General features: G+C 38.9%; 1 non-coding gene across 1 annotated transcript; it reads right to left on the bottom strand.

Annotated features, from left to right (window-relative positions):
* Positions 1–10351: 10351 nt before the first annotated feature.
* Positions 10352–10457, bottom strand: LOC145569606 (small nucleolar RNA R71). Its single transcript, XR_014096192.1, has one exon. It is a non-coding gene; the product is annotated as a small nucleolar RNA R71 (small nucleolar RNA).
* Between the last annotated feature and the right edge of the window lie 3285 nt (positions 10458–13742).

The following is a 13742-nucleotide window of genomic DNA, read 5'->3' as shown; positions in this document are numbered from 1 at the left end:
TCTTTCTGGGGACATGCACTTCTAACTCAGCACTAACACTGAACTGTGCTCCATCAAAAGCTGTGGAAAATACTCCATATGTATTATGGACGAAGAAACCTCCTAGGTTATCTTTTATCAAGATTTGGGGATGCGAAGCATACGTCAAAAGATTAATTTCTGACAAACTTCACCCCAAATCTGACAAGGTTTTTTTGTAGGATACCCAAAAGAAACCAAGGGGTATTACTTCTACAACAAATCTAAGAACAAAGTGTTTCTTGCTCGCAATGATGTCTTTTTGGAGAAGGAACACTTTTCCAAAATGACAAGTGGGAGGAAAATTGAAGTCGATGAAGTTCGAGAGGATGAACAACAAAATCAAATTGACAGTCAAAGTGCTCAAACACCATATGCTGCCGTTGGTCAAAATGCGCAAAGTCAAACCAACAATGCAAATGCTCAGTTCATTACCCTACGAACCTGATAGGTATCTTGGTGTCATGTTAACCGAGAATCAGGACATCCTAAAAGTTGATGGAGACGAACCGGCAACCTACAAGCAAGCGATGGCGAGCTCCAACTCTTCTAAATGGCAAGAAGCCATGAGATATGAAATGGACTCCATGTTTGAAAATCAAGTATGGGACTTGGTTTACTTACCGAAAGGTTACACACCTATCGAATGTAAATGGATTTTCAAATTGAAAACCGACATAGATGGAAATGTATTCATTTACAAAGCTAGGCTAGTAGCAAAAGGTTACAGGAAAATTCATGGCATTGATTATGATAAAACCTTTTTCTCTTATCGCAATGCTTAAGTTCGTTTGGATCATCCTAGCGATTATTTTATATTACATTTATGAGATATGGTAGATGGATGTCAAAACCACCTTCATCAATGGAATTTTGGAAGAAACTGGGTATATGACACAGCCTGAAGGTTTTGTTGACCAAAACATTGTTGAGAAGGTATGCATGCTTAAAAAAGTCCATTTATGGGCTAAAGCAAGCTAGCAGAAGTTGGAATCTGCGATTCGATGAAGCCATCAGTAAGTTTGGTTTTATCAAGAATCTAGATGAGTTTTGTGTTTACAAGATGGTCAGTGGGAGTGACATCGCCTTCCTAGTCTTTTATGTCGATACTTATAACTCATTGGGAAAAGCATTCCGATGTTAGAGTCTGTAAAGACTTGGCTTGGAAAATGTTTTTCAATGAAAGACTTGGGAGAGGCTTAGTACATATTGGGAATCAAGATCTACAGGGATAGATCTAAGAGGATGATTGGATTGAGCCAAAGTACTTACATTGATAACGTACTGGCATGATTCAACATGGAGGAAGCCAAAAGAGGTCATCTACCCATGTCACATGGCATAACCCTAAGCAGGAATCAGTGTCCAAAGACACCTGATGAGCGAGAAAAGATGAATCAGATTTCATATGTTTCGCTTATTGGATCGATCATGTATGCCATGATATGTAATAGGCCAGATGTATCGCATGCCTTGAGTGCTATGAGCCGATACCAATCAGACCCAAGAGAGGCGCATTGGACTGCGGCAAAAAATATCCTAAAGTACCTGAAAAGAAACAAGGATAAATTCATGGTATATGGTGGCTCAGATGAATTAGTTGTTGAAGGTTACACTGACGCAGACTTCCAAACAGACAGAGACGATTTCAAATCGCCGTCAGGATACGTATTCTGTCCAAATGGAGGAGCATTTTGTTGGAAGAGTGCTAAGCAGAGCACAACTGCAGATTCTACAACTGAAGCCGAATACTTGGCAGCTGCTGAAGCGACTAAGGAGGCAATTTAGATTTGTAAGTTCGTAGGTGAACTTGATGTTGTACCCTCCAATAAGGGTCCAATATCCCTTTATAGTGACAACAATGGAGCTACTGCTCAAGCCAGGGAGCCAAGGGAACATCAGAAGGTCAAATATGTCAAGCGGCATTCACATGATAGGAGATTGGAAGTTAGAGGGTGAAATCATAATTTTTAAAGTTGGAACGGACGACAATGTAGCCGATCCACTTACTAAACCTCTACCTTAAGTGAAGCATAACAAGCACGTTGAGGCAAAGGCAATCAGACACGTTGGTGATAGGCTTTGGTTTCCTTGTTAAGTGTTTTGATTAAGTTTAAACATTTTAATGTAAAACACTATGATGAATCATCAAAAGAAAGGGTTAGAAAACCGGGTTGCCTCCCGGGAAGCGCTTGTTTAACATCATAGCTCAAAGTTCTCCACCCTTCAAGGTGGGTCATAGAGGGTCATACAATGAATGACTCCGCCAAAAACTCCATCATAGTAGTGCTCGAGTCTATGGCCATTGACTTTGAAAGACCTTGAGAAATCCAAAGGAGAGATTTCAATAGCACCATTGGGGAAAACCTCTTGAACCACAAAAGGACCACTCCAACGAGACAATAACTTTCTGGGAAATAATCTCATCCTTGAATTGTAAAGGAGCACCTTATCACAAACATTGAACTCCTTCTTCTCAATAAGCTTATCATGCACCTCTTTGGTACAAGATTTGTACATGCTAGCACAATCATATGCATCCAAATAAAGTTCTTCCAACTCATGGAGATCAAGCCAACGTTACTCACCAGCACTTGCCAAATCGAAATTAATTTTCTTAATATCCCAATGAGTACGATGCTTAAACTTAACCAGAAGATGACAAGACTTCCCATAAACCAAGAGGTAAGGAATGGTGCCAATAGGAGTCTTAAAGGCCGTTCTATATGCCCATAAAGAATCTTCAAGCTTGTCCGACCAATCTTTCCTGTTTCTTGCAACCGTCTTCTCAAGAATCAACTTGATTTGACGATTAAACACCTCAACTTGTCCACTAGTTTGAGGATGATAGGGGAGTCCAAAACATTGATTAACTCCATACTTCTTCAACATCTTGCGGTTGGCGCTATGCACAAAATTAAATCCATTATTACTTATGACCGCCTTGGGAATGCTAAATCTTGGGAAAATTATCTTCTTGAATATCTTCATTACTACCCTATGATCGTTTGTTGGTGAAGCAATGTCTTCAACCCATTTCGACACATAATCAATGGCAACAAGAATATATTGATTCCCATATGAGGAAGGGAAAGGACCCATGAAATCACTTCCCCATACATAAAAAACATCCAACTCTAGGATGGGTTGTTGGGGCATCTCATTTCTCTTTGAAATGTTTCCGGTTCTTTGGCACCGGTCACAACTCTTGACAAATTCCCATGTATTCTTGAAGAGATTTGGCCACCATAATCTACATTGAAGCACCTTGGAAGCCGTCTTAGGAACACCCATGTGACCACCACTAGGAACCGAGTGGCACATCTTCAACACACTAGGTATCTTCTCATTTGGCACACATCGATGCAACCAACCATCACCACCTCTCTTGTATAAGATTGGTTCATCCCACACATAATGCCTAGCCTCCCTTTTAAGCTTCTTTCTTCGATTCTTGGTAAATAAAGGAGGAAACTCCCCACAAGCAAGATAGTTAACCAAATCGGTAAACCATGGGAGTTCCTTCACATTTATAGCATACAAAGAATCATCCAATATTCCATCTTCAATGGGAGACCCATCATCTTGAACTTGGAAATTCTCAAGTCTAGGTAAATGATCCGCAACCACATTTTCCGCCCCTTTCTTATCTTTAATTTCAAAGTCAAAAGTTTGAAGCTCAAGCACCCAACGAATTAGCCTTGGCTTCTATTCCTTCTTCCCAAAGAGATAATTTAGGGCCGCGTGATCAGTGAAGACAATTGTCTTGGACCCTAGCAAATAGCAATGAAATTTTTCAAAAGAATGAACAATTTCCAAGAATTCCTTCTCCGTTGTTGTGTAGTTCCTTTGAGCACCACTAAGAGTCTTCGACATGTAATAGATGACATGAAGCTTCTTATCAACTCTTTGACACAATACACCCCCAATGGCCGTATCACTAGCATCACACATCAATTCAAAAGGGCAAATCCCACCTAGGGGCTTGGATAATAGGAGTGGAGATCAACACTTTCTTCAAGTTGTTGAATGCTTCCATACATTTGTCATCAAACACAAACTCAACATCCTTTTGGAGAAGATCGTTGAGAGACTCTGCTATGAGGCAAAAATCTTTGATAAACCTTCTATAGAACCTGGCATGTCCCAAAAATGATCTCACACCTTTTACATTAACCGGAGGTGGCAACTTCTCAATAACCTCAATCTTTGCCTTATCCACCTCTATGCCTTTGTGAGAAATCTTATGCCCAAGGACTATGCCTTCCTCAACCATAAGGTGACACTTCTCCCAATTCATTACCAAATTCACCTTCTCACACCTAGCCAAACATTTCTCAAGATTTTCAAGGCACGCCTCAAAGGAAACTCCACCTACGAAGAAGGTATCCATAAACACTTCCATCTCCTCCTCTAACATATCCCCAAAGATACTCATCATACATCGTTAGAATGTTGCGGGAGCATTACAAAGTCCGAATGGAATTCTCCTATAAGCAAATGTACCAAATGGGCAATTAAAAGTAGTCTTCTCTTGATCATCGGGGTGGATAGGGATTTGGAAAAACCCCGAGTAACCATCAAGAAAACAATAATACTTGTGCCTTATTAGTCTTTCTAGCATTTGATCAATGAAAGGGAGGGGAAAGTGATCTTTCTTGGTGGATGTGTTTAGATGTCTATAGTCTATACACATTCACTAACCCGTGACCATCCTCGTCAGAATAAGCTCACCTTTTTCATTCTTAACAACGGTCATGCCCCCCTTCTTTGGAACGACATGAATGGGAGAGACCCACCTAGAGCTTGAGATGGGAATATAATTCCCTCATCTAGAAGCTTAGTAATCTCTTTCTTCACTACCTCCCCCATTTGGGGATGTAGTTTCCGTTGTCACTCAATGAAAGGAAGGGCGCCCACTTCAAGGGTTATGTGGTGTGTACATAAAGCGGGGCTTATACCCTTGAGGTCATCAATAGTATATCCCAAAGCACCTTGGTTCCTTCTCAAAACACCACATAACTCTTGAGCTTGGCTCTTTCTCAAAGATACACTAACAATCACGGGATAAGTAGAATTTGGGCCTAAGAACTCATACCTAAGGTGTGATGGTAGAGGTTTGAGCTCTACCATGGGAACACCTTTACCTTCCTTGGTTGAGGCCGCTTGCAAAGCTTCTTGGCTTGAGATTCCCATGCAAATGTGATCATCACTTTCTTCCAAGCTTTCATCAATGACTCTTTCAAGGAAAGCCATTTCCTTGCCATGCTCACCTGTCTTTTCTTTTTTCAACAAAACATACTCAAGAGGATCATTAGAGGTGAGCAAGTGCTCATGCATGGAATTCACAATGTCATCTAAAATTTCAATTCTCATACAATTCTCTAATGAAGAAGAAGGGTATTGCATACTCTCATTCAAATCAAACTCAATCTCTTCTTCCCCCACCTTTAGAGAAATTTTAGCGCTCTTAACATCAATCATAGCGCCCGATGTTGCAAGGAAGGGTCTACCAAGAATGATGGGGATATTGGAATCTTCGTCCATCTCAAGCACAACAAAATCTACCGGGATCACGAACTTCCCTACCCTCAAGGGAACGTCCTCTACCTTACCTTTTGGGATTTTAATGGACTTATCGGCTAATTGTAAGGTAATGTTGGTAGGTGAGAGTTCTCCTACCTTAATTTTTTGATAGACCAAGTATGGCATAAGGCTAACAGTAGCTCCTAGGTCACACAAGGCATTATTAATTTGTACCTTGTTAATAGCACAAGGGATAGAAAAATTCCCGGGGTCCTTCAACTTAGGCGGCATCTTGTTCATAATGATAGCACTATAATTCTCGGTCAAACTAAACGTTTCCGCGACATCACAAGTTCTCTTCTCACTCAAAATGTCCTTATGGAATTTTGCATAATTCGGCATTTGGTCAATGACATCGGTAAATGGGAGGGTAAGATGAAATTGCCTAAGCATCTCTATGAATTTGCCAAATTGTTCATCTAATTTGTGCTTATTAAACTTTTGGGGGTATGGAAGCTTAGGCTTGATAACTTGTTCCTCATCAACTTTCTCAATCAAAGGACTCTCATCTACCTCATTCTCAATTAGATCCTTGCTAGGGCTCTCCTTAGCATCACTCTTCTTAGACATTCCACTCTCAAGAATCCTACCACTCCTAGTTACAATAGCATTCATAGGACTCTTAGGATCTAAGCCTTGTGAAGTCAAAGAAGAAAGATTCGCAAACTCTTTCAACGCACTAGCCAATTAAGAAATTTAGTTATCTAACCCCTTACTATGAGTAATCATCTCATTAAACTTCTCATTACTAAGGGATATATGAGTATTCAACACCTTGGTTTGGTTCTCAATGACATCCTCTAACCAACTTTTAGATGAAGATGGTTAAGCATAGAAACTATCACTTTGGCCTTGGGTCTTTGGAGTAAATTCGAATGGGTACCTCTTTGAGCATTGTTTTGAAAATTCCCCTTACTTTGATTTTGGCCATGATTTTGATTATGGTTACCATAACCTTGGTTATGATGTCCATATCCTTGGCCATGACTTTGACCACTATAACCATGGTTGTTATAGTTATCACGAAACCTTTGGGTTCCTTGATTCCTATAACCACTATTTTGGTTATAATCATCATAGTTCCCATGGTTGTGATAATTCCTATTCCCAACAATCCTTTGAACATTAACTCTAGGTCCAAAATCATTATTGGTAACATAATTCACATGCCCACTCTCATTTCCATCATATTCATCATTTCTATCACAAGAAACATTGGGGCAAATAGAAGCATCATGATCATTCATTCCACATAAATCACAAAAACAACATTCACTAATCATACAACAAGGAAAGGGAAGAGTTAGGGTAAGGAGGTGTACCTTTCCCCTTAATTTGGGAGGGAAGAATTGGTGCTTGTGAAGTTGCACTCTCGAGCTTAGCCTTGATAGATATCACTTCTTTCCCTAAGTCTGAAATTTGCGTGGACAAATTGTTGATAGCATTGAGTTGATCAATCGAGCACCCCATGGTGCTACTCTTGTTTGTCGGCTCTTTCTCAACTTCTTGCTAATTCATGTAGTGTCTCACTACATCCTCAATAATATCAACAACTTCTTCCTCCGTCTTGTTCATTATTGGGCCTCTGGCTCCGGCATCAAGACTTGAACTCTCTTGAGGACTCAAACAAGGTTGATCACTCCTTACAATCCATACACATGCACAAAATCAATCAACCAATTTAATCACAATGCTAAATCAATCAAACCCCCCCCCCACCCAATTAGCTATGATCTATCACTAATACATGCTTCACCACATCCCTAGCAAGCAAACTACTCACAATTAATTAAAGAAATCAAGAACAAAGCTATTCAATTCATCAAATTCATCATCATCATTCTAATCAAACCTATTCAATCAAACAATCAATAAACTTGAACAATCAACGAAGTTATTGAAATCAAAAGCTAAAGATTGAATTAAAGTAAAGAGATTCTTACAAACTTGATCAAATCAAAGGAAATGAGCTTGATATGAAACCAATTGTACCATCATCAATCATCAATCGCCAATCTTCAAGTTTCTCTCTCTACAAACCTAAAACCTAGAGTTTCTCTCTCTACAAACCTAATACTAATTCTAAGCTCTCCCTATCCAAAAATGAAGAGAAAACTATATATAGTAAAATTAACAAAGGAGAAAGTAATTAGTCGTCTCAAAAGAACCCGTACAGGCGCGGCCTTCACTTTAGAGGTGCGCGGCCGCGAAGATGAGTGTACGGAATAGGGAGAGTACCACGCGCAGTCGCGTCACCACACTGCGCGGTCGCGCCATAGTTGCGCGCGGCCGCGCCTGGGAGCAGGGCAGATCACTTCCACTTCAACTTGACGCTCCTCGTGCCCTCCACTTGGTGTGCTTGATGAACACGGAACATGGAAGATTCTAAACACCTTGACAGTGGGTTCAACACCAAAATTGGTGCCCCCACGGCTTGAATGCACGCCCTAAGGAAACTTGAAACTTTCACATCTCCATACTTGGGCTTCAAGTGGAAGACACTAAGCATCCCAATCAATGCAAAACCCGGGAAGAAACCTCGGGAACGATCTTCTCCTGAAAATAAAAGAAAACAAACAAATAAAAAGGAAAAAGGTAATATAAACCAAGAAATGCAAGAAAATCGAAAATCAACTAAGGAAATGCAAACTAAAGAAAAAAAGAGCAAAATTAAGGAAAAGGGAATAAAAAGAGCTACAAAAGAGAATGAAATTCACCCTAAAAGGGATCAAATGAGTGAGATAAATGAAACTCATCAATCTCTCAATCACCATTGAAATTCCTCACTTTCTATCTTTAAATCTACTCCTAAACTAACCCTAAAACTAGAGAGAGATGCTCTCAACTACGCTAAAGTTATGATCAAGATTATCTCTAAATGCTTCTAATTAATCCAAAAAATCGGGTTACAAGTAGATATATATAGGAGGCGCTAAGCGAAACCGAGCAAAAACAAGGACCCAGAGCGGCGTGCCCGCACCCGTAGGTTGCGCGCCCGCGCTCCTCTAGGTTTCTTCGGTTCTTCTCGAGGCTTCGTGCGTTCGCTAATGGGCTTTGAATAAGCGCACCAAATGATGATGATGGACACCAAGGAGGCAGATCCAAAGGAGCTTGATGGTGGGTTCAACACCACTCCTTCATGAGAGCGCGGCTTGAGAGCGCAAGAGCTAGAACTTGGAGAATCCACTTCCTTGCATCTTGAGCTTTCCTATTGCCATGAGCTTGCTCCAAAAGCATCTTCTATGTTAGTAAACCACCAATATCAAGACCCGATCCTCGTACAATACCTACAACCATAAAAAGAGAGCAAATAAAGGAGAAAAGACTAGAAAAACCATAAAAATGCACAAAACCAAGAATTAAGAGAGAAAAGGTAAAACAGAGAGGAAAAGCATGAAACTAAGCATTTATTAAGAAGAAAAGCTATGAAAAGAAGGTAAAAACAAACTAAATAATCATCAAATGGGTGCCATTTATGACACTCATTAGAAGCATGCTTGATTGATGATTATTGCCAATTGTTGATTCTTTAATTGATTGAAATATTGCAATCAAATAAGTTAATATAGTTGTGCATGTGATTGATTTGAATAGGAGTGATCAACCTTAATGATTAATCTAGATTTCATTGTAATTTCCAATTACATGAAACCTTGATTTTGGAATTGTTTAATTGATTTAATTTGATTGCGATTTTCCTTGTTAGTCATTCATAGTAAACCATAGCTTGACTTATAGGAGGTAGCTCTTAAAAACCTATTGATTGCAGCTATTGTTTTCCTTTGCAACGTTTGAATTGATTGAGTTTTCTTCATTTGGCATGATCATTAAGCTTGCATGTGGAACCATAATCCCTAGTTTTTATCATATTGATTTTCTTCATTGCTTATTTGATTGAAACTTTAGTTACACCTCGAATTACCTCTCATTATTCGAAGTAGCTTAACTATAGTCTATAGCAATCTCCCCCTCATTTATCGTGGTTCGACTCATATTTGCCCTATATTAGGATTAAGTTTGATTTTCTTTATTGTTTTATTGGAGGTGCTTTATATTTCAACGACCTAAATTACCCCACATCAAAATGGCGTCGTTGCTGGGTAGTGGCGTTGGTTCTTTGCTATAGTTGAGTATACTTCATTTTATTTGAAAAACATAAAAACATTTTCTCTTTTTGGCTACATTTTTAGCCGTGCTACTAACTGTTTCTTTTGAGATTGTATGCATAGAGCACGTGGTCATTCTCTAGTGCCATTTGATCCGGAAATTGAGAGGACAATTACAAGGATAATATTTGCTAGACGTTCTTTGTGTTCTAGCCTTCCATGTGAAGAAGAACCACAAGAAGAAGAACAAGCAAGCATGGGAGACAATCCAAGAGTGGTATTGAAGGAATTGGGGATTCCGGGTGCATATAGGTTTGAGAGTGGGGTTGCTCCACCTACAATGCTGGCGAATTACTTTGAAATAAGACCGGCGATGATCACTTTGATAGAGAGGCGACAATTTAGTGGGGCCAAGCATGAAAGTCCACTAAACCATCTCAAGGAGTTTGAAAAATTTTGCAACACTATCAAAGTGAATGGAGTTTCCCAAGAATTCATTCACCTCAAGCTTTTCCCCTTTTCTCTCATAGGGCGTGCCTTGAAATGGTTGGACAAGGAACTCAAACCAAATTCTCTAAGGACATGGGACGAAGTGACTAAGGAATTTCTATCCCTTTTCTATCCATAAACGAAAACGGCGGAGGCTAGAGCTTTGATTCAAGGTTTTAAGCAAAGGCCTAATGAAAGCCTCTATGAAGCATGGGAGAGGTGCAAAGTGTATCAAAGAAAATGTCCTCACCACGAAATTCCTACCTACCAAATCATTTAAATCTTTTATGGTGGCCTAAGTCCTCAAGGGAAATCTTGTCTTGATGGGGGAGCCGGAGGTCCCATTATGAATAGAACGGGGGAGGAAGTGGTAGACATCATTGAAGACGTAGTGAGGTATTATAGATATTGACAAGATGGTGAAAGGGAAACAACTAGCAAGAGTAGCTCTTCGGTGTACTCGGTTGATCATCTTAAATCCCATCAATAACTTGTCCTCACAAATGACAAACTTAGGGAAGGAAATGACCGCAATCAAGGAGAAGTTGGAAAGTTCTTCTTCCCATGTTTCAAATCTTCCCTCCCAACTTATATGGGAGAGGTATGTGTTCTAACTCTCAACCCCCTCCCTCTTCTAATAAGATGTCTAGTGGTCGCTTGTTTAATGATGTATGTGGTTCATATGATCATGATGCTTCTAATTGCTCTCATGCGTTTATGGATGGATGTGATGATCAAGATGGTAATGTGAATGAACATGTGAACTATGTGTCAAATAATAATGAGTCAAGGTTTGATAATAAAAAAGGTCAATAGAATAGGAATTATCATAACCAATGCAATTTTGACAACTATAACTAAGGTGGTGGTTATAGGTACCAAGGGAACCAAGGCTCCCGAGGTAACTATAACAACCAAGGTTATAGTAGCCAAAATCAAAACCAAAATTATGGTAATCTAAAACAAAGTTATGGAAATCATAACCAAGGTAGTGGTAACCATAATCAAGGTTATGGTCAAAATCAAAATAGGGGTAATTGGAACAATCAAAATAGGGGAAATTTTCAAAACAATGATCAAAGGGGTCCCCTACCCGGTTTTGCTCCAAAGACACAAAGTGATAATTCCTATTCACAACCCTCATCTTGTAGGACTAACTTGGAAGAAATCATTGAGAACCAAACCAAGTTGTTGAACACTTACATGGCGGTGAGTGATAAGAAATTTAATGATACGATGACTCATGATATGATGACTCATAATAAGATGCTTGAAAACCAAATTTCTCAACTTGCAAATGCTTTGAAAGATCATGCGAGTCCTTTCTCTTTACCCTCTTAAGGCCTAGACCCCTAAGATCCACTAGTGGCAAAAATCTTATTTGTAACAAGCTATTCGTAACGGGCATATGATTTCCCGTTACAACTACATCATTTGTAACGGGCAAATTCAATGTCCGTTACAAAAAAATGTGACTTGAGCAGGAAAAGATATATTTGTAACGGGCAGATTGGTGTCCGTTACGAATGAGTAGCTATTTGTAACGGGCATTATTCTGGCCGTTACGAATAACCAACTAGTCGTAACCAACAAATCTTGCCCGTTACGAATAACCAACTAGTCGTAACCAACAAGTCTTGCCCATTACGAATATGTTTCAAAGCAAACCCTAACTTTTAATTTCCCCTTTTTCACTCTCTCTCTCTTAAAATATTATTTCCCCTTTCTTTCTCCAATATTGAAGTAGCTCGGTCGTCGTCCTCAGCTCCCTCAACTCCATTAAAGCAGCTCGGTTATCAGCTCAAGCTTTCTTGAAGTAGCTCGGTGGTCCTCAAACTCCGGTGGTCCTCAACTACGCTTTCTCGCGACTCCTTCTCTCACTCCCAAGCTCTCTTCATTGCAGCAGCTCAAGCTCTCTTCATTGAAGCAGCTCAAGCTCGCCCTTAGCTTCCTGCTCAAGAAATTCCCATCAAATCTTCCTATAAGCCCCTATTTCGCAACCCTTGTTTCAATTTGCTTAATTGCAATTACTTAATTATTGGTTGTATTTTTTTTTTCCAAATTAATTAATTGATTTTACATGTTTAATTTGAGTTTTTGATTTTGCTGGGAAATGGGAGTGAGTTGAAATTGATGTTTCAGGAGCAGCTCGGTCCTCAGCTCCCTCAACTCCATTGAAGCAACTCGGTCCTCTCCAATCTCTCTCCATTGAAGCAGCTCGGTCCTCATTGCGGCTTAAATCTGATAATTTGGTATGAGTAACTGAATTGATTTGTAGCTTGTTTTGTTTATTTAATTAGTAGATTGCATTGAGCGTTTCTTTCTTTTGATTTACGTTTAATTTTCTGCTAATTTTCTGCCAATTCAAAGTTGGTTTTTTCTCTTGTTTAATTTTCTGTCAATTTTTGTTGTTTTTGTTTAATTCAAAGGGTATTTCTTCCTCTGCTCTCCCCTACAAGCGCACACTACCTACTTGGCTCAAGATCTCCTCTCAAGATGTTAGTTTTTTTTGTTTTTTTTTCTGTCTTTTCATGTTTTTTGCATTGTGGGTATTTATGAAAATGACTGTAAATGTGTTTAATTTTATTAATTTATGCAATGTACATGTTTTCCTAGTTGAATTTGGTTATGTTATTGGTATTTTGATAAAGGATTGAAGATAATGTTTAAATTCATTAATTTTTGTATTACCCTCCATTTTTTCTGGGTAAATTTGGTTAAATGATGGTTATTTTGAGAAATGATTGAAAATGTTGGTTATATTAATCAATTTTGCAGTACCCATGAATTTTCTGTTGATCAATCTTCCCGTTCCATTGCTTATCATTCTTCCCTTTCCATTGCTTTTTTACAATGTTCATGCTATCTTTCTCTCTTATGTAGATCTATCAGCTTATCATAGCTTCGTTTTTTTATCTTTTGTTTTGATTTGATGAATTTGTTCAGTTTGATTGGAAATTAGATCTGGTGTGTGATTTCTTTATATATGTTTTTGGATTGATTTCTATGTTGTTCTTCAATTTTTGATGTTTTCGGTTTAGATCGACGCTAGAATCCTGGTTCTGTTGTGTTTAGTTGCAAAATATTTGCGATTTTTTCATTATTAAATCGTCATAAATGTTAGGTTATTAGATGTTTGTCACACCATAGACTGTGGAAGGAAGTATCGAGTTCTGTCATAATTACTATGTCATTGGAGTTAATGAGAACACTGACTGTGCTACCAGCCTAACACTCCTTTCACTTTCTTGCTCATAAGTCTTTTACAATAATTGGTCATATTACTCTCCACTCTCAAAGTATCCTATGAAAGTTTCCGATTCCTGAATTATATTTAGTCATTTTGTTGTTGTCTTATGGATGTTGCTATATGTGACAGGTTGCTTTATTTGCGGTTTTGGCTATGGTTTTAAGGCGTAAACCAGATGTTCTTGTGAGTGTATTGCCTACATTAAGAAAAGCTTTCATTTATCATATGGATGATATCTCAGGTAGTCTTTGGAGTATTGCCTCAAATTAAGGATGTTATGTGTTTTATTGTGT

The sequence above is a fragment of the Chenopodium album genome, chromosome 11 (genome assembly GCF_948465745.1).
Source record: "Chenopodium album chromosome 11, dcCheAlbu1.1, whole genome shotgun sequence".
NCBI lineage: Eukaryota > Viridiplantae > Streptophyta > Magnoliopsida > Caryophyllales > Amaranthaceae > Chenopodium > Chenopodium album.
Note: the sequence above shows the minus strand (reverse complement) of the source record. Positions and strands in the feature narration are given on the sequence as shown.